This window comes from Lissotriton helveticus, chromosome 4_1, assembly GCF_964261635.1.
Source record: "Lissotriton helveticus chromosome 4_1, aLisHel1.1, whole genome shotgun sequence".
Classification (NCBI taxonomy): domain Eukaryota; kingdom Metazoa; phylum Chordata; class Amphibia; order Caudata; family Salamandridae; genus Lissotriton; species Lissotriton helveticus.
This window is the reverse complement of record NC_136063.1, coordinates 670,620,184-670,640,585: the sequence shown is the minus strand read 5'-3', so window position 1 is coordinate 670,640,585 and position 20,402 is coordinate 670,620,184.

Genomic DNA, 20,402 nt, shown 5'->3' with positions numbered 1-20,402 from the left:
GCCTTTGCGACCCTGGCATGCTCTACATACTAGCGTGAGTGTGTTCTTGGGCCGCGTATGCTGTGAGGATTTTTTGTTGCCACTCCTCCTACATTTTCCGGCTATCCCTGCCCTGGTTTTCCTGAGGGGGGAGTGCTGGCCCCGCCGTTTCTGGTGGTTCTGTCGCTGGGGTTGTGCCTCTGCTGTCCCTGTTCTCCTGTTGTTCAGGGGGGGCGTTTTTGGGTCGCTCCTGATCTGCTGGCTTGCGGTTGCTTCTGCTTGTCCTTCGGCGGTGGCTTCCTGTGGTTGCCTGTTGCCTTGGGCTTCCTCCCTGTTGGCTCCTGTTCTTGGCTGGTCTACTGGTTTCTGTTTGGTGCGTCCAGCTCTGGGTTGCCTGGTTGTGCTCTTTCTCCGGTCCTGGGCTGCCTGCTTGGGGCTCTGTTGGGCATTTCTTGTTTGGCCTGGCACTTCTTCCTGGGTTTCCTGTCGGCCTGTGGGGTGGCTGGTCCCTCTGCTGTCGGGTTCTGGTTCCTTGCAGGTGGGGTGTGTTCCTGTCTGCATCCTGTTGCTGGCTGTGCCTGTTTGGTACTGTCGCCCTCTTGTTTTCCCTGCTTGCCTCCTCTTGGGTTTTGTTTGGGCACCGCCGGGGCTGTTGGCTCTCCGGGCCTGTGCTCTGTTGGGTCTTCCCTTCTTTTGCCTTCCCCCGGTTTGGGTTGGTTCTGCGGGTTGCTTGTGGCTTCGGCTTTGGCTTCCTGTCTATGTCCTCGGTTGGTGTTTTGTGCCCTGTGGGTTTCGTCCCCTGTGCGTGCCCTGCCTTGGGTCTTGCCGGGCTTTGAGGTTTGGTTGGCTTTTGCTTTCCTCCTTGGCTTCTGTTGCTTCTGTGGGGTCCTCTGTGGTTGTTGTGCCTCGGTCTCTATGGCCTCTGGGTTTTTGCCCCGGCCCTCTTCTTGGGCTGTTTGGGGTCGTTGCTGCCTGGCCTGTCTCTAGTTTGGCTTGGCTATGGTTGGCTGACTTCCTTGGGGTTCCCTTGCTATCATCTGGGGTTCTCCGGGTCCTTGGTCCGTCCGGTTGCGCTCCTTCTTTCTGTTCGGGGTGTGCCTTCTTCGGGCTGTTGCTTCCTGCTCCCGTTTCCTCAGGTTTGGCTGGAGTTGTGTTTTGGGGTTCCTTCGGTTCCCTTTTCCTCTTTTTTTTTTTCCCGGGTCTCTTTGTCCTGGTTGGTTGCCCTTGTTGGTTCTTGCTGCTTGGGTTTCCTGGAGGTGCTAGTTCCCTTTGGTGCCTTGTTTCCTCGTCTTTCGGGGCCTGGTGGCTTGGCTTCCTGGGGTTCGCTCTTCGTTCCCTGGTGCCTGGGTTTCCCTCTTTCCCTGTCCATGGGCTCTGTCTTGCCTTCCGGGTTGGGTGCTGGTAGGCTTCCGCCTGCTGCTGGCCCTTTTTTTCTTGTGGCCTGCTGCTCTTTTGTCCGGTTCTGGGGTTTTTTCCTCTGTTCTCTCTGGGGTCGGGTCGTTTTCTTCCCTTCTCTTCGAGTTTGGTCCTGCCCTTGGTGGGCTTCTCGTTCCTTTGGTTTCCCGGGGTCGGCTTGGTGGGACTTTGTGTTCCTCTGGCCCGCTTGTCCCCTGCTGGTTTTCTTTCTTTCCGGAGTCTGGTTTTGCCTGGCATAGGGTCTCTGTGCCTGGGTGTGGCTCCTTTTGCCCCGTTTTGGCTTGCTGGTTTGCTGGCCTGGTGGCTCTTGGCCTTTCGCTTTGGTTAGCCTCCTCACTGTTGTTCTCCTCTGGCCTCTGTTGGCTTCGGTGTCTGTGCTCTCCCCTTCGCTGGTTGGATGTGGGGTGTTCCTGCAGTGGGCTGGTTGTCCTCTGTGGTTGCCGATCTGGTCGTCTGGCTGTACTCCCATGGTTTTGTTGGGTGTGCACTGGTCTGGTGGGGGTCCCTCTTGTCGGCGGCTCTACCTGGGGTTTCGCCGGTTCTGCCTTTTGCTTCCTGCGGTTGCTGCCTTGGTGTGGTTTCCTGGGTTGGCTTCTGTTTGGTTTGGGAAGGCCGGCTTTTTCTGCTTTGGTATTTCTCCACGTATTTATGAATGGGACGGGGACATAAGGGACCAGGGGGTAATCCTCTATTACTTACCGGTAATCTTCATTACTCCTGGTCCCGTTGTCCTCGTCCCATTCATACGCCCGCCCTCCCTCCCGGACGGCCAGCCTTCCTGTTGGGGGCTTGGTTGTTCAGGTGGAATGCTGGGTAAGTACCCCTTATGTACTCCCGGTGGGAGGGGCGGGGTTAGTGTCCCAGCATTCTTCTGATCTTTTTTTCTGTCGGGAGATAGTTATCTCCACGTATTTATGAATGGGACGAGGACAACGGGACCAGGAGTAATGAAGATTACCGGTAAGTAATAGAGCATTCTTCAGGCACTACAAGCATAGAGAGTAGAGCTCAGGATTACTGTTCTCAGGCTTGACCTGATAGCTCTACTATTAAGTTTACTCTCTCAGAGGTTAAAAACTAGATAGCCTCTCTCACATCTGCTAATACTGAGCTCAAGCAGAGGGTAGCTGACACAGAAGACAAGTAGAGCAGAACGAGTGAAGCTCACAGATGCACATGATACTTAGCTAAGAACCATGCAACTGAAGGTCGAGCACTTGGAGAATCAACAAAAAAACACAATCATTTGTGAGTCTTTGGGGTACCAGAAGGATTGAAAGGAGTGGACTGTCGAACATACATTGTTAATCTATTTCAGATATTTTTTCCAGATTTGTCTGACAGGGATTGGGATAGCCAAGTCCAACGAGCACATAGGTTACCATTGATTACCAATAAACCTCCTGGGCGCTTTCCTAAGCCTATTCCAACCTGTCTGGGCAATTTCTGACTACAGCAAGTGGTTTCCATTAGGCAAGGCCTACTACCACTATACCTATGGACTCACTCTCAATATTTGTCAGATCTGACTTTTGTAAGGACATCGGCGTTGGAAACTACGCCAACTCATCGATCCTCTGAAGGCAGCTGGTGCGCAGGTGTATCTCCAGGAGTCTGGGTGCTTAAAAATAACAAAGGATGGATATACTAAGCTAGCATTTACGAAGCAGGAGGCTCAGGAAGTTCTGAACTCTTGGTGACAGGAGCCTGAGAAATAATTTGTAGCGATAGCTATAATGTTTATGGATAGGTTCCTCATGCTTCTATGCACTGTTTCTCAGGTGCTCTCCTTTGTTTGCTGATTTTGCATTTTTTTCTACATGCCTTAGAAATGCCTTTTTTTAATTGGAGGCACTCTGCATCCATCTTCCTTAAGTACTGTCTTAGTGGACAGTATTAAGGGGGGTGATTCCTTTCTTGAGACACAGGGTGGGTGCGAAGTGGGGGGGCGGGGTTGTGTTTGGATAGCGGTAGGGTAAAAGCAAAGGAGCTAAATATGATAATTATTTTACTTGAGAGAGTGGCTTTTGGTTGTATTCTAGGAAAATTTGTTCTAACTGAGTTATTTTTCGTCATATCATGACTGATTAAATGCTTGTGCTGGAATGTATCTGGGTTAAATGCTGCTTGTAAATGCCAACTTGTACGTGAAGAGTTAAAGATGTATCTCCCACATTTAGTCTTCTTAACAGAAACTCACATAGCTTATAAGGATCAAACACTGTTTACTTGGTTACAACCCTGTTGTCTGCTCATCTCAAACTGTTTCAATAAGGAGTGTGGCTATATTAGCTAGCAAATTCTTGGTTTATAAAACTCACCGGGTTACAGCTGATGCTTGGGGGAGGTGGGCTATTGCTCAACTTGTGGTCCATGGCATTAAATATGTTTTAGTTGTGATCAATGGACCCAATATAGATGACCTGGCAATTTTCAATACACTTATGCTAACTTTGCTCGAATTTCAGAGGATTTTAATAGTCATGGGTGACTTTAACTGCGTTATGAATGAAATTTTAGAATCAACTTCTCGGCGTCAAGAATGCCGAAAGTACGGGTTTCAATTTTCGAATTCGCTTATTTGCATGACATTCAGGATGTTTAGCGGGCTTTGTATCCAGATGCCCCAGGGTTTACATTCTACTCTTGCCAACATGGGCAAGATTCAAGGCTGGATATGGTTTGGGCCAATAATACAGTTCTGAGAACAGCTAAGATGAAGATTTGTCCTAAGATCACTTCAGACCACAATCCTATTTTACCAACAGTCCAGCTGAAATCCTCAGTTAAGACAGGACGTCCTTTTTCTTTTCCACTATATTTGTTATCTGATGACGAGTATACTCTACATATGGGAAAACTATTGGCAGAATTTCTGTATTTTAACACTGACACTGCGTCTCCCCACATGGTATGGAATTCCATGAAGGCATTACTCAGCAATTTATACTGACTAAAAATAAAACCAAGGAGGCTTCTGTCAAAGCGGTTCTTATGACTCTAACTAGTTTAGAGCTCTCTCACTCACTATCTGTTAGGAGACAGGATGAAGATCAACTAAAAGTCTAAAATCTAAAATCAGTCTGACCCTGTGCCTCATGGGAACAGTCCAGCCCGAACTGCCAAGCCGTGTCTTCCCTGGACCCGAAACAAGCATTCTGGGACCGGTTTCTGGCTAATCAGCCGTCATTAGCCAGGTTAGCTAGAATCCAGTGGCACAGTGAGCAAGGGACCCACATCTGGGCATACCCCGCCAACTTAGGGCAACCAAAGCGATACCTGGCCTGGCAGTTCAGGCTGGATTGTTCCGATTGGGCGCAGTGTCAAGACTGATTTGCATACGGCTGGGTCCAAACTGAACTGGCATGGTGAGCAAAAAAACGATGGATTTAGGCCCAGATCTCTGTACTGTGGTGATTGTATGACATTGTTCTGCATTCTGTCCATCAATAGTTCTTTTTGCCTTTGTCACCCCGAGTGGGACGGGTATGCTCAGACGTGAGTCCTGTGCACTCCATGCCACTGGAATCAAGCTATCCTGGCTGAAGAGGGGTGAAACCCCGAACCCGGTCCTAGGATGCTTGTTTCCAGTCCAGGGAGGACCTGGGCTGGCAGTTCGGGCTGGACTGTTCCCATTGGGCGCAGGGTCAAGACTGATTTGCATATGGCTGGGTCCAAACTGGAGTGGCATGGTGAGCAAAAAACTGATGGATTTAGGCCCGATCTCTGTACTGGGGTGAATGTATGACATTGTTCTGCATTCTGTTCATCAATAGTTCTTTTTGCAGCAGTCTTCATTCCAGGGCTTTTCGGATAAACACGGGGAACACAACAGGGATGCCCTCTGTCTCCCTGTTTTTTGTTTTATACCTTGAACCTTTTATTCGAGTGCTATTGATGAATCAAGGCATTCCATGAGTGCTATTGATGAATCAAGGCATTCCACCACTCTCTCATGGACTCAACAAACTAAAACTTAAAGCTCATGCAGATGCCATTGCAATCTTCTCAATGGATTCAGCTCGTTCTTTAGAATTAATTACTCAAGAGGCTGATAGATTTGGTGCCTTTTCAGGATACAAATTGAACATTGATAAAACTCAGATCTTATTGAACTTTAAACCAGAAAGTCCTATAGTGGGAGCTTGTCTAGAAGCCACATATCTTCTTGTTTTTATTACCCCTCAGATTCAAAATATGATTACATTAAATTATGAAGTACTGCTGACTGAGACCGTTAGGAAATTTAAGAATTGGCTCAGACTCCCTATTAGTGTCATTGGACGATGTAACATTGTTAAAATAACAATCCTCCCTAAGTTTCTCTATTTATTTAGGTCCATCCCTTTAAAATTGTTGAATTTCTATTTCAAGAAACTAGGTGGGGCAATGGGCAGCTTCATCTGGGGATGAAGGCGTGCACGTTGCGCTAGTAAATTACTAAAATACGCAATTAATCAAGGCGGCCTTGCACTTCCTGACTTCAAATTGTACTATTTGGCTTCCATTACGAGCAGATTCCATAGTCTTTTCTCTAACAAGGACCAAGACTTGAGTCATAAACTTTTGCTGAACCAAGATAGCTGTAGGTTTCTCTATCGTCTACACGACCAAACTACTATAAGGGGCTTAGCTACTGTTTGGCGGGAAATAGTCACTACGCATTCTCTACCCACTTATTTCACTAAATTTCCGCTGTGGGATAATCCACTCCTCCCAGACATATTTCAAGATAGTACCGCTAAACAGTGGGCTAGCCTTGGGGGTAGATAAACTAGCGGATCTCTATTATGGTAATGGCTTTCATACTTTTCAAAATTTGAAGGATCTTTTCTGATACCACGCCAATACTATTATAAGTACTTTCAAATTAGGGATTATTTTGTGAGATCGCAAGGGCTCAAGATGCTAGAGCCTCAGCAACTATTGACTTTTTTTCATGAACCGCCTCAGAAAAGACCAATTTGTGTAGCGCATCGGCTATTTAGCCGGAATACATTGGATTCTCTTGCTCTTCTAGCTGGGAAATGGAATGCAATCCTTGCTGAGGAAATACCTATTACAATTTTAGAGGCTGCACTTTCTACAGTAAAAGATGCAGTATGGTCTAATGAGCTAAGACTTCAACAATTTAAAACTATCTGTATGCTGTACTATACACCTGTTAAGATATTTAGATGGGGACAAACAATGACTCAGTATTCAAGCAATAGGACAAATTGTCCTAAATGTAGGGAATATGCATTGCCCATATGTACGCCATGCGCCCTTTGTTAGTGGCCTTTTGGCGTGAGGTCATGTTTGCTTTAAGAAACCGTCTTGGATTGGATGTGGTCCTTACCATCAGAGAGGTATTGCTGGGCTATAGGGATAATTCTAATCGAGCGAAGGATGCATTATTAGCTACAGTAATAATCACTTCTAGACTGGCTATAGCCCGTGCATGGATTTCTCCAAAGCTGTGCAATGGAATGGAATGGTGGAGCATTTTGATCAAGATCTTTGAATGAGAAAAAGCTTTGTCTAAGGTCAGAGGTTTTAAGGAACTGCGGAAATGTAATGCTATCTGGCATGGTAAGAATCAGGATTGATTTACTAAATTCGCTTTATTCTTTTCTACTGTTTATTATCTTTCAATCTTTTTAGTTACTATCTCTTCCTTTTTCTGTTTTTCTTTTCTTGTTTTATTATCCCCTTTGAACCATAAATGTACACGAAAAACTATGTAATTGTGTATTGCTTGTTTGCATTTTATGTGTTTGTCTCTTTTGCAAAATAAAAATTATAAAAAAAATTAAAAAATGATTGTTTATGTGCAGGAATTGTTTATGTGCAGGAAGGAACACCTTCCTGCACATAGACAGTCGCTAATAGTGTTTTGCTTTTTCCATGTGTGCTGCACACATAGAAAAAACAAAAACGAGGAGAAATAAAAATATTTCTCATTCGTTTGCTTGCTCTTGCATGGCGTTAGTTTTTGGCACTGCCTCAGATTTACACATCCTTGTAAATCTGGGGCAGCCTCAAAAGGCAGTGGGTGTTGCTGTGGAAGTCCCACAGCAACACCTATTGCATGCCCCTTTCACGCTAAGTGATGCGTGTAAAGAGGGCCATATTTACAAGGTCGTGCTGAGCCACAGAAAGGATTTATTACAAGGAGAATGAGGATAACCATTTCATTAGCTTTTCTTTTCTTTTATTTGTATTATTTTGAAATTTCTCTTTACTATCTCATGGCTGTTCTAACATATTTCAAGTTTCAAGTTCCCTTGCAATTATTCAGCATTGTACACAGCGATTCCAAACTGTTACATTATTGCCACAATGTATTTTCAGTATTGAGTCAAATGAGTTCATCTGGCAGAACTTTTGATGGGCTGACCTCTCCTGCTTTTGATTTCAGTGAATCCTTTCACCCACCTTTACTGAATAATTCAATTATACACACATACAGCTACTTTTTGAGGCCACCCTATAACCGTATTGAGCTGTCTTACAATGTGAGGGTGACAGTACAGTACACAACAGGTGCCGCTCTGAGACAAATTTCCTTGTGAGTGTCGGAGTCCATTCCAAAGGATAAAAGTACAACTCAGTGCAGTCCATTATTGCGGGCTTTCTCATGAACACCATGAGGCGGCATCTGAGGAATTATTTTGGGAAGATTTTAAATTTTACCTGTTCAGAAATCTTCACATATACTTAGTAGATAATGCATGTTAAACTGTTTAGAGCTATGACATTCCTCAGCTCGGACAAGCCCTTAAGAGACAGTCTTCAGCCAATACTGAGAATTTCTTAAAACCTTTTAATATCTTCTTGTAAGATTGATCCAACTTCTGAGAGTCTAAGAATATTTTTTTAAGTCGCATGGTGTTCATAGTTTGATAAATTATCAAGCACTTTGAAAATAATAGTTATTTTCTTCAAGATACTGTAGGCTAGATGCATTTCGAGAGGACACTTTGAAACAGAACCAGGGGGCATATTATCAAGGGGGTTTATCTCCGCTTTTTTGGCTTTAAAAGCCAAGAAAGCGGAGATAAAATTATCTCCCTATTACCAAGCTGTCGCTAACACCAGTTAGTGACAGCTAATAGGAGATAGCGACCATCTTGGGCCCCGCTTTGCATGTCAGTGATATTTATCACTAATGACATGCAAAGTGGGCGTGCCAACATGTTAGCGACTGGAAACAGTCGCTAACATCGCTATCTCCTATTACCAACTTTTGGAGATATTCGCGCTAAGCGCGAATACCTCCAAAAGCTAACACCTGCCCTGAGCAGTTCTTCACCATGTTATCCAATGGGAGGTGGATAACATGGCTAAGAGCATTTGCTCGATAATGCATGAATATCGCTGACTTTTCAGCGATATTCATGCATTGCGGCCGTTTTTTATCCCATTTGCGATAAACCTTGCTAATAGCAAGGTTTATCTGCGATAAAAATCGCCGATGTGCGGCGATAATTTTTGTCTCTAAACAAGTTAGAGACAAAAATTATCGCTAGTTGTTAGTAATATGCCCCCAGTTTTTTTTAAATCTTGAGAGGCAAATGGCCGGCCAGTTATGGCTGAAAGATAAAGCTCAGTATAATAAAACTTCTGGGTACTATCAGATCCTTTGATTAAAAAGTAATCTTCGGATTTCAGATGGCCAAAGAGCTATTTTCTCCAAGACACGCTGTTGCATGTACTTTGAGGTGAGAACATTAAATGGAAGTAGTACATCATGTATATATAGCGCTGTGTTTTTATGCACCTACTAAGTATGGAATATTTACTAAGATGTAATCCATACTCCAGTCATGAAGCAACAGCCCTGCATAGAAAAATGAGAAAATACTTTATGTAGAATATTAGCAGACTTGGAAGCGTTTCTACTTTAAATGATACCTCATCAGGCTTCTTCTTTTAACTTAAAAATAGATATTTTTAAAAGTAGGAACAGCAATTTCAGTCAGTATACCAGCTAGATTTGGAAGAGAAGTCTGATACATAGTAGCCAGGGTCCATCACAGCCAGAACATGCTGTAACAGAAGGCTGCTCAGAATATAATTTCACTTTAGCCGTTACTTCACACTATGGATGTACGACATTTGAGAATTTTCGTTTCATGCAATTACACACAATTTCCAAATAGTTAGCAGGAGGTGTCAGTCTGAGGAAGAGCTACAGCCTGGCACCGCACAACCTGTGGTGATTTAGTGGTGAAGTGCACTACAGCATGAGCTGTGGAACCCTATGACAGATGATGCAACACTGGGCTCACGTCATCGAGCAAAGCAGGACCTGCTCGGTGTGGAAGTGTCATTGCTAAGTAAGTGATGTTTTTTTTTGTACTTTACATTTATTCATTTTTAGTAGGATTTATACAACTGGTAGGCTTATGTGATATGTATATCACATGTACTTATAGGTAGAAGGACGTTTCTATGGTAAATAGTATGCCAGCATTTTACGTATTTTTCCAAAATGTTCGAAAAAAATGTCTCACCTACTTGAGCTTCTTCCTAGAGTTTGTTGTGGCACTTCGTCAAGACTGAGCAAAGAAAAAGGGGAATCTCAAAACATGTTTTCCCCTTGCAATTTTGTCTAGGAAAATTTAACAATGATACTGCAAAAATGGATGAACAAAATAACCCAAAATTTGTCAGAAAGATCCTCAGGAAACAGTACTTTCTGTGATTTAGTGTAAATCAGTTCAGTAATTTTTGAGAAGCTAGGGGTTCAAAAGCTATGTTTTTCCACAGGGATCCACGGATTCATTAGTTCTGAATATGAGATCTGATAGGCTGCCATCACATCAACAAAGATGTAGCTGCAGCCATTAGAGGAATCAAGGACTCCAACTCCTGTGCTAAAAAAATAATAATAGGTGGACAGGGTAGAGCTACCCTAACTCCCTTGGCTTGGTGGAAGGGTACTAGAGTGGACCCCTGGGACGAAAACAAATATTTTCTTTTTTTGCAGTGTCACAGATCCATGACATTTCCATGGATCTGATATGAAAACAAAAAATGTGGTTACTGTCCATTTTATATTTTAAGTCTCCCCTGGGATAGGCCACAGCCTGAGGGGTCGACACAAGCATATTTTATGGGAAGTGGGCCTGCAGCCTCCATCCCTGAGCTATTTTCTCTCAGAGACAACTTTCATAATTAGGAGGAGATGGGTACACAGCCTCCCTCCCCAAGTCATTTTAAAGCCCAGGGACCCGTTTCTCTGGGGCTGATTTTCTTTGTTTTTATGTGAAGGCCCTCTTCCTGAGCTCTAATATGGCCCTGGGGACACCATACCCCGGGACCGATGGATTTTTTTAATAGGGGATGAGGACGTGCAGCTCCCTCCCAGTGCCCTAAAATAACACATCCCCAAGGGCTAAAGCATTTTTTCAATTTGAGAAATGACATGGAGCCCCAATCCCTGAGCCATAATATGACCCCGGACACACACTTACCAGCACATTTTTTTAGTTGGGAATAGTGGTGCAGGACCCGTCTCCTTGAACCTTCCTATGGCCCATGGGATCCCAAACCTCGGATCCTGACTGTAGATAGTGTCCTGAGGACTCCATCACCCAGGACACCGTGATGTTGCCTACCAGAGCGTGGGCAGGGAAAACTTCAACTCTCTTGCTGCACTCCTGCAGGCAGGGAGTCATGTGGCCCTCCTGTCTGAGCTATTTTTGCCCTGTAGACACCCTCCTTGGGGCCCAATGCATTTAATAATTGGAAGGTGCGGCACAAAACCTGTCCTCAAGCCTATTTTGGACCCAGGAACCCCATCCACCAGGGCCTTCATTATTTACAGTTGGGTGTTCTGGTGCCCACCGAAGTACCCCCCCAAGCACAATGTTGGGTGCCATGGGGTAACCCCAGGGCCCTGTGGCCCCATCTGGCTTTCTGTATGGTGTAGGAGCCGGCATTGCTCCCTCCCGGAGGGAGAAGCATGAATGGGTCAGCGGAGGCAGGGAAATAGATTGCACATCTGCTCCCAACCAGCGGGAGCATTTTTAAAGCTCTCGACAGCAAGATCTGACTTAGTGTTTGCTGCCTTTCGGAGGGAGATTTGAAAATGCTCCCATCAGATGGTAGGAAACACATGTTTCCCTGGCCGCTGTAGTGTGGGCAGGGAAACTACTGTATTCAGGGGTGAGATCCCCAGAACACAATAAAATGAGCTGGCCCCATTGATGGGGTTCCTGGGCCATGAAACGTTTAGAGAGTGAGGCTGTGTACCATCCTCCCTTTTCTTTAAATTGACTGCCCTGGGGGATGGAGTCCCCAGGGCCTTTTAAGATATGTCCCCCCCTAAACTTAACAAATGCATTGTAACCCGGTGATGGGCTCCCCAGTGCCAAACATAGCTCTGGGAATAGGGCAGTAAGCCCCTCCCCTTAATCACTGTATTAAGCCCTGGGATATGAAGTTCCCAGGCCGAAAAAGGTTGGGGGGCTGCATACCCCACTCTCCTCAATAGATTGGACCCTGTGGATGGGTTCACAGGGGTCAAAAAAAGCTCAGGGAATGGGACACCTGTCCCCTCCCTTTAAATATACCCAGCCCAGGGAGATGTCGTATCTGTACAGGAGACTGGTGATCCCATGGGACACAACAAATAAAAAAGATGCCAATTTACAGATTCGATTTTAATTTTGGTTCCAGGGGGAGTCTCTACCCTGCTCCTTTATACATTATTTTTTAACCTTCAGGACTTGGGACCAAGTCCTCAAGTCCTGTAATGGCTGTCAATTTTTTTTTCTCATGTTTAATCAGAGCTCCTGCTCCTGCAGGGGTGAGATGGCCTAAGGAAAAACAGCTCCTCAGGCCAATCATAACATTCTGGGGCATATGTGGGAGCCCCTATTGCCACGGGAACGTTACTTTTTGTGAGGTTCCTGTGGCGATAAGGGTTGCGCCTTATGTACAAGGCAGCGTTCAGCCACTTAACGTGGCCTCATGCTGCCTTGTATATAAGGCACCCTTTCACGCTATGGTTAGCGTGAAAGGGGCGTGCAGTGGGTGTTGTGGTGGGCGTTTCACCTCAACACCCATTGTATTTGACGCTTTCCTCTATGTACATTGGTGGCCTACATAGGAGGCAGTGCCCAAATTAGGACCAGGAAAACCCTGGTCTTAAATGGGTGAAACGAGGAGAAATGCATTATTTCTCCTCGTTTTTTCTTTTTCCAATATGCCATGGTTTGTTCATGTACAGGAAGATGTCCCTTCCTGTACATAAAAAACCTTTAAAAACTGCAATTTTGTCACTTTCATGTGTGCTGCATGGAGCAGCACACATGAAAGTGACAGAATTGCATTTTAGGATTGTTCGTGTGCAGGCAGGGACACCTTCCTACAAATAAACAATCCTCCAGTGCACGCAGACACCCTTGTACTCTGGAGCGAGGGTGCCTGTGTTGGCGTTAAGTTGTTAAACTTAGCGCCATCGCAGGGGGATACGGAAGGCTGCACCATATTCTTCTAAATATTGTGCAGCCTTGCATTTCTGAAGTGGCAGAGCTTGTCGGTAAGCCAAGGAGGCTAACTAAATGCTCCGCCTTTTCCTAGTAAATATCGCCCTCTATTTTTAAATTGGTGCTTCTGCAAGACCACTTTAGACACAGCTACAGCCTGAACAACTTAATAGAATTACACAACATTTGGCAGTAAGGTAGATGTTGGTCCAGGAAAATTATTAACTAAAATCCAAATTTGTATATATAGTGACGCAAAGGATATGTGGGCCAACATGGTGCTATCAGACAAGCACTATGACAGTTGCTCACCCACTCAAAGACCCGCTGACAGTTATGCACCCACTAACAGACGTACTCAGACACTCACAGACCCACTCAGAGACTCATGCACTACCTCTCAGACCCACACCGAGACTCAAACACCCACTCATAAAACACCTCAGACAGTGACTCACCCAGTCAGAGACCTACTCGAAGATTCATGAACCTACTCACAGATCCACTCAGATACTCATGCACCCTCTCACAGATCCACTCAGAGGCTCCAACACCATTGCAGAACCACTCAGTCACTCACCCACTCAAAGATCTACTCACAAAGTCATGCAACCACTCACAGACCCACTCAGACACTCACTCACAGACCCACTCCCAGATTCTTACACCCATCCACAAACCCATTCAGACATTCACACAATCGCTCACACACCCAATTAGAGAGTCACACACCCGCTCACAGACCCACTCAGAGATTCACACACCCACTCAGAGATTCACACACCTACTCACATAGCTCCCAGTCACTCACCCACTCATCGTCCCACTCAAATACTCATGCATCCACTCACTGATCCACTCAGACATTCATGCACTCACTCACAGACCCACCCAGAGACTAATACACCTACCCAAAGTCCCACCCAGTCACTCATGCAATCAGGCACACTCTCACTCAGAGACTCATGCACCCACTCACAAAGTCACTTAAAGACTTGTGCACATAATCACTCACATGTTCAGAGACTGATGCACCAGACTGAGAGACTCCTGTAACTACTCACAGACCCACTAAGAAACTCATGCTCCCACTCAGACACGCATCCACTCATTCAGAGAATCACTTAGATTGTCATGCACCCATTCATAGACTCACCCAGATAGTAATACACCCACTCACTGTCTCACATAGAGATGTACCTAGTCATACACCTATTCAGAGACTCATGCACTCACAGACTTATTGATCGACTCATGCACCCACTCACAGATTTACTCAGATACTTACACACCAACTCACTGACCCCTTAAATACTAATGCTTCCACTCACAGATGCACTTAGACACTCATGTACCCACTAACAGAATTACTGAGAGACTAACACACCCACTCACAAACTCACTGAGACACTTATGCACCCAGTCACACACCTATTCAGAAAGTCATGCACCCAGTCACGGACTCCCTGAGAGACATACTCACTCACTCACAGTGTTAAAATCTAGATCGTGGCGTAAACATTATCGGCGCCATCTTGTCAGATCCATGCTTGCGCGTAAGCAGCAGCCATTTTGAATGCCATGATCTCCCTGCCCACGGTCGATAGCCAGCCCCCCCCCTCTCGCCCTCTCGCCTCTTAAACATCCCCCGCACTCGGACAGCTCCCGATCTCTCCTGCCTGGGCCATAACGCACCTCTAGCGCGACCCTGCCTCCGAGCCACATCCTGTGCCGAAACCCCCACACTCTTTTATCTCATCCATAAAACGGGTCCTTTGATAACCTCTTCCTCCTTGCCCGATTGTCCGGCCCGACCCCAGGCCATCACTTAGCCCAACAGATGCGGTTTATTGTCCCTACAGTAGGACCTCGCCTCACATCAAAGGAGCGGGGATTAATCGATGCCCTCACACCCCTAGATCCGATCGATCTCCCGCATTCCTGTTCCCAGCGGAATATCCAGCTGCGCGATAGCCATCATGCTGAGATTGGGGTGGGGACTCCTACTGTAGATATGTGTGGGAACGGGCCTGAACCGGGGATTCCAAAGACGCCTTTTCCGTACTTCAAAGCATTACCAAGAATCTGTTGCATGTAATAAAGTAATAAACCAGTGTATAAGAGGCCAGGCCTCAGAGATGTCGAGAGAGCACCTCGAGAAGATACCCTGTTGTCTGATTTGACGTGTTCTGTTCCGTCGGAAATAAACTCCTGTTTCCTGCCTTCCAGTCTCCAGCGCCTGCCTCTTTATTTGGTAATCTTGAGTTGGGTGAGAAGCGGCTAACGCCGGGCAAACCTAGAAAAGGGGTAAAACGACCTGATCTGCCTGAACCCTTTTTCATCAATTGGCGTCCCAAACGTGGGGCCCATCAGCGACACGTGGATCCAGTGGGAGAGGTCCCGACGACGGAGTGAACGACTGCAACGATCGGGAAGTGCACCTGCCCGATAGACCCTCGTCTGGCAGCCGATCATCCGAACTTCACTGGTTCCGAGCAGACCTCTCTCGAGTGATCTACGGTCCTGACTGGGAACCATCAAGAGTGCCACAGCAATTACGGAGAATAGAGGACGATCGGGCGCTGGAAGCGGAAGACGAGAAACCGTCCATACGGTCCGGGTAAGGTCGTGTAACACGACAAACTGGGAAATATTTGATTGTTTGATTGGAAAATACTAGTATTACTCTCCGAATTGTTGGTTCTCTTGGAGATTCTCTGTCTGCAAACTGAGAGGGATAAAAGTATTCTCTCTTCCGTTACAGGTAGTGAAGGGTAGGTAACGCAGGCCTTTGCCCCCGTTGTAATCCATCGTGCCTATCTTTCTCCCCCACTGATTGATTGTTTTGCCCGAACATTGTTTGTTCGAGGATTGTTTTCTCGAGAATTCTCTGCCTACAAACGGGGAAGGATAAAAGTATTCTGTCCTCCTTTGCAGATAGTGAAGAATAGGTAACGCAGGCTTTTGCCCCCGTTGTAACCCGTCGTGCCTATTTCTTTCTCGCCACTGATTGTTTGATTGAACGGACATTAATTGTTCGATATTGGTTCTCTCTTTGGGTATTCCCTAAATTGCGAATACTGCAGAATAGAAATATTCTGTCCAGTCTTCACAAAGCAGTGAAGGATAGGTAGTGCAGACTTTTGTCCCCGTTGTAACCCGTCATGCCTATCTTCTCCCCATTGGTCAGTAGTTGGTTCAGCCCGGACCGCTTATTAGAGGTGGATCATCCGGCTCCTCTGGAGGGCACCCCTAATAAGGATATGTTTTTAAAATATGGACTAGTCGCCGTAGCTTATAGTAAGTTATGGAATAAATATACTAAAAAGGATCAGGAAAGTCAGTGGCCACTGATAGGATCCTTCGATGACAAACTGGTAACAGCCCTTTGTAACAATAAAACCACGCCCACTATGCTTGATAGTTTCGGCATGTGGCGCAAAGAAGCAGAGCAACGAAAGAAAAGAGAAGAAGCGAGAATAGGAAAAGAGTTACGAAAGGCAGCCCACCTGGCCGCTAAGAAACTAGAAGAAGACATAAAAGAAAGGGAGGAAGCCAGACAAAAACAGGAATCTGAGTCGACAGGCCAGTGTCCTGTTAGGACCCCCTCTACGCTCTACCCTGAACTGACCTCCAAACAACGGGCGAACAATGAGCTGCTGCTAGGTCCTCCCATCATCTATATGCCCCCTCCATATGCCCCCTCCCAACCCCTAGTACAGCACTTGCCAGCTCCGAGTGCAAATGAGAATAACCTTGAAGCTAGTGCCCCAGCCCTCACGGCCTCCGCTCCGGCCGCATTAGTAACGACATCAGATGAACCCAAGACTAGCAAGCAACCACCGAGTAGACTGAATAGATTGAGCAAAGATGAGCGAGAGGGAATTGACAAGATAGCAAAGGCACTGGTAGAACGGAAGGAGAGCGAAGAATACACGATGGATATGCACAATTCGCATGCCGGAAGCCACAGACGGCATTTCATTTTACGGTTTAGTTACCACATCCTGAACGCATATGAGGATAGGTATCAGAATCGGGGTCCTGCTAAACTGACAGCGTTATATAGAAAAGTCGATATTGGAGACGAGGCCGAGCGTGACGCGGCGGACCTCTTCATGCAAACGCTTGAGGTTTTCCGCCACCTCACGGAACAGAAACCAGAAGTTAAGATTACAGTCCCCGAGACGACTGGGTCCTCATCAGAAGTAGGCAACACTATGATGCCTATCAGAGAAGCCGCCCCCTACTGTGTTCCCCCACGAGGTCAGGGAACGAACGACGATATCAACCATGCGATGCAAAAGGGAGGGTTGTGTACAACTGGGTTTATCAACCATGGGATCGGCAAGATATTTTAACTTTTAGGCAAACCCTGCCCGATTTAAGAAAGAACCCGACAGCATTTTATACCGAACTAGGTACAGCCTTGGGCTCAACCATAATGACTCTAGCGGACATTGATTTGTTTTTCGGGTTATGTCTGCCGGCTGATGTGTGGAAGCAAATCTGAAAAGCCGACCACACAGATCTGTTCGGACATACCTGGAATTAACTCAGTGAACTAGATAGGCAGCGAGAGCCCGGAAAGAAACCTGTAAAAGACATACTGGAACTCCCGGACAAAATAGTTCAGAAGCTAAAGACATTGATCCCAGAGAAGAAGGTAGACTGGTCGGTAGTCACGGCTTGCCATCAGAAACCCCAGGAAGACGTATCAGAATACTTCTCCCGATTTGAAACGGTGTTCTCCGACTACAGTGGCCAAGACATGACCACCGCAACCGGACAACACCTATTCGTGCAAAACTACGTAAAAGGGCTATCGCAAGAGGTCTCCCAAAAGTTACAGACGAGCGAGAGTAGTTGGGGGGCCTCCAAACCTGCAGCTATCCTTCAGATGGCTCAGTATTACGAACACCAAAAGAACGAGAACGAGAGGGCGACTGAGAAAAAGAAAAAGGACTTGAAAGAACGAGTGATGATTGCTCAATTGCAGGGAGTGACGACAGGAAGGGAACGGTATAGAGGAAACTACCAACCGAACGCCCCTAGAAATTCACCCCCTAGAGACCGCACACCCACACCCGGCGCTCCACGAACAGACCTCGATGAGAACCAGTGTGCGTTTTGCAAAGGATTCGGCCATTGGAAGTCTCAATGCCCGGTCCTCCTGGAAATGATTAAAAATAAAGAGACTAGGGACATGGCAAATGGCCCCAGGACTAGAGGGCAGGGACGAGGGCACACCCACGACACCAACAATGACAGACCTGGCAGACCGAACACATTTGACCGCCCCCGACAGAAACAGTGCCAACAGTCTGACTGCGACAACGCCCACGACTTTGCATAGGACTGCCAAGGGCAAGGAAGGGATCCAGTCGAGCTCTATGTTGACCAGCAAGGTCCTTACGTCACCGCTAAGGTCCTAGGTACGAAGTCTCCATTTCTGGTAGACTCTGGCGCGACACGTAGTGCGTTATCTAAACGACTGATTCCAAGGGCACCCTTGTCTGGCTCACACATAACATCAATAGGCTTTGATGGAACGCCCTCCACTAACCCTTTATCCGCACCGGTTTCCTTTGACTTGGACAGTAACCCCACTGACACGACGTTTCTGCTTTCCTCCAACACCCCCGATGCCATTATGGGACTTGACTTACTGAAGCATTTCCGAGCTACTATCAGGTGTTCACAGGACGGCGTTCGAGTCATTCTGTACGATAACCCGACTCTGCTCAGACATCATCATGCACGACACATGCTCTCCATCTCTGACACTGACGCATCCTTACTTGACTCTCTACCTCTGTATCTATGGGCTAAAACTGACGCTGATGTAGGACGAATGATGATCGACCCCGTGCGCATAACTGTCCGCCAAGATGCGATACTCCCAAAACTCCCACAATATCGGATATCGCCCGAAGGTGAGAAGGCATTGGTGATGATAATCCAGTCCCTGGTAGAGGCAGGAGTGGTAGAGGAAGTAGTCAGCAATATTTGCAACAGCCCTATCCTACCCATTGTGAAGAAGCAGGGCGAAGGAGATGAGAGAGCGTACCGCTTCATCATCGACCTTCGAGAGGTCAACAAGGTAGTTGTACCTCAGTACCCTGTAGTCTCAGATATCGCCACCATTCTGACCCTGATTCCTTCCACAGCCACCACCTTCACTGTAATAGACCTCAAAAACGCTTTCTTCTCCATCCCCATCCACCCGGACAGCCGCTACCTTTTCGGCTTCACGTTAAAATCCCGCTCATATAGATTTTGTAGAGCTCCCCAAGGTTACACAGAAAGCCCCAGCATCTATAGCCAGGCCCTCAAGAGGCAGCTGGACGCCGTTCAGCTACCGGAGGGAGTGGTGTTGGTACAGTACGTCGATGACATCCTTTTGGCGGCCGACACCTCTCCACTTGCGGTCACAGCCACCATCCAACTCTTGCACTTCCTTGCGGAAAATGGCCACAAGGTCTCCAAGAAGAAGTTGCAATTCTGCCAACCCCAGGTCACCTACCTAGGCCACCTCTTGTCCAAAGACGGGAGAAAACTTACACCCGATCGAATACAGGCTATTCTAGACACCCCTGTCCCAAAGACCCAGAAACAAGTCCGCTCCCTGGTAGGCCTCACCTCCTTCTGCCGGCAGTGGTTGCCAAATTTCAGCCTTATTGTAAAGCCACTACTTTCCCTACTAGCCAAAGATGTCCCCTCCCCACTCCCTTGGTCCCCCGAATGCCAATCGTCCTTCAAAGAACTTCGAGATGCCCTTTGTTCTGCACCGGTCCTAGGAACCCCTGATTACACAAAGCCCTTCTCTCTCTACACTCACGAAAGGGATGGGTGCGCTTTGTCTGTCCTGACTCAAACCATTGGCCCCAAGCAACGACCATGTGCCTATTTCTCTGCCACCCTTGACCCCGTAGCGAGAGCCTTGCCTGCCTGCCTCCGAGCCATAGCTGCCGCTGCTGTCTCTATCCGACAAAGCGAGGGGATCATACTCTCGAATTCCCTCAAGGTATTAGTGCCCCATGCGGTTGACACCCTCCTAAACCAGACTAAGACGCAACACCTGACCAGCGCACGACTGACCGAGTACGAACTAACCCTGCTTGCACCCCACATTACGCTGAAAAGATGCACCACACTGAACCCAGCCACCTTGTTGCCCCTGCCCGAAAACGACCCGAACGTCCCCCCTGTACATGACTGTGTGACCCTCACAGACGAACAGACTAGGAGTAGTGTTGACCTCCGGGACACCGCCTTCACAGACCCTGACGGAGAGCTATGGGTAGACGGTTCTTGCATAAAACTCCCCGACGGCACCACTTCAGCTGCCTATGCAGTTACCACAGCCCAAACCGTAGTTGAAACTGCCCGCATCACGCAGCGATCCGCACAGGCGGCAGAACTGATTGCCCTCACACGAGCATGTATTATAGCGACAGGGACTACTGCAAACATTTACACGGACAGCCAGTACGCCTTCGGAGTGGTTCACCATTTTGGACT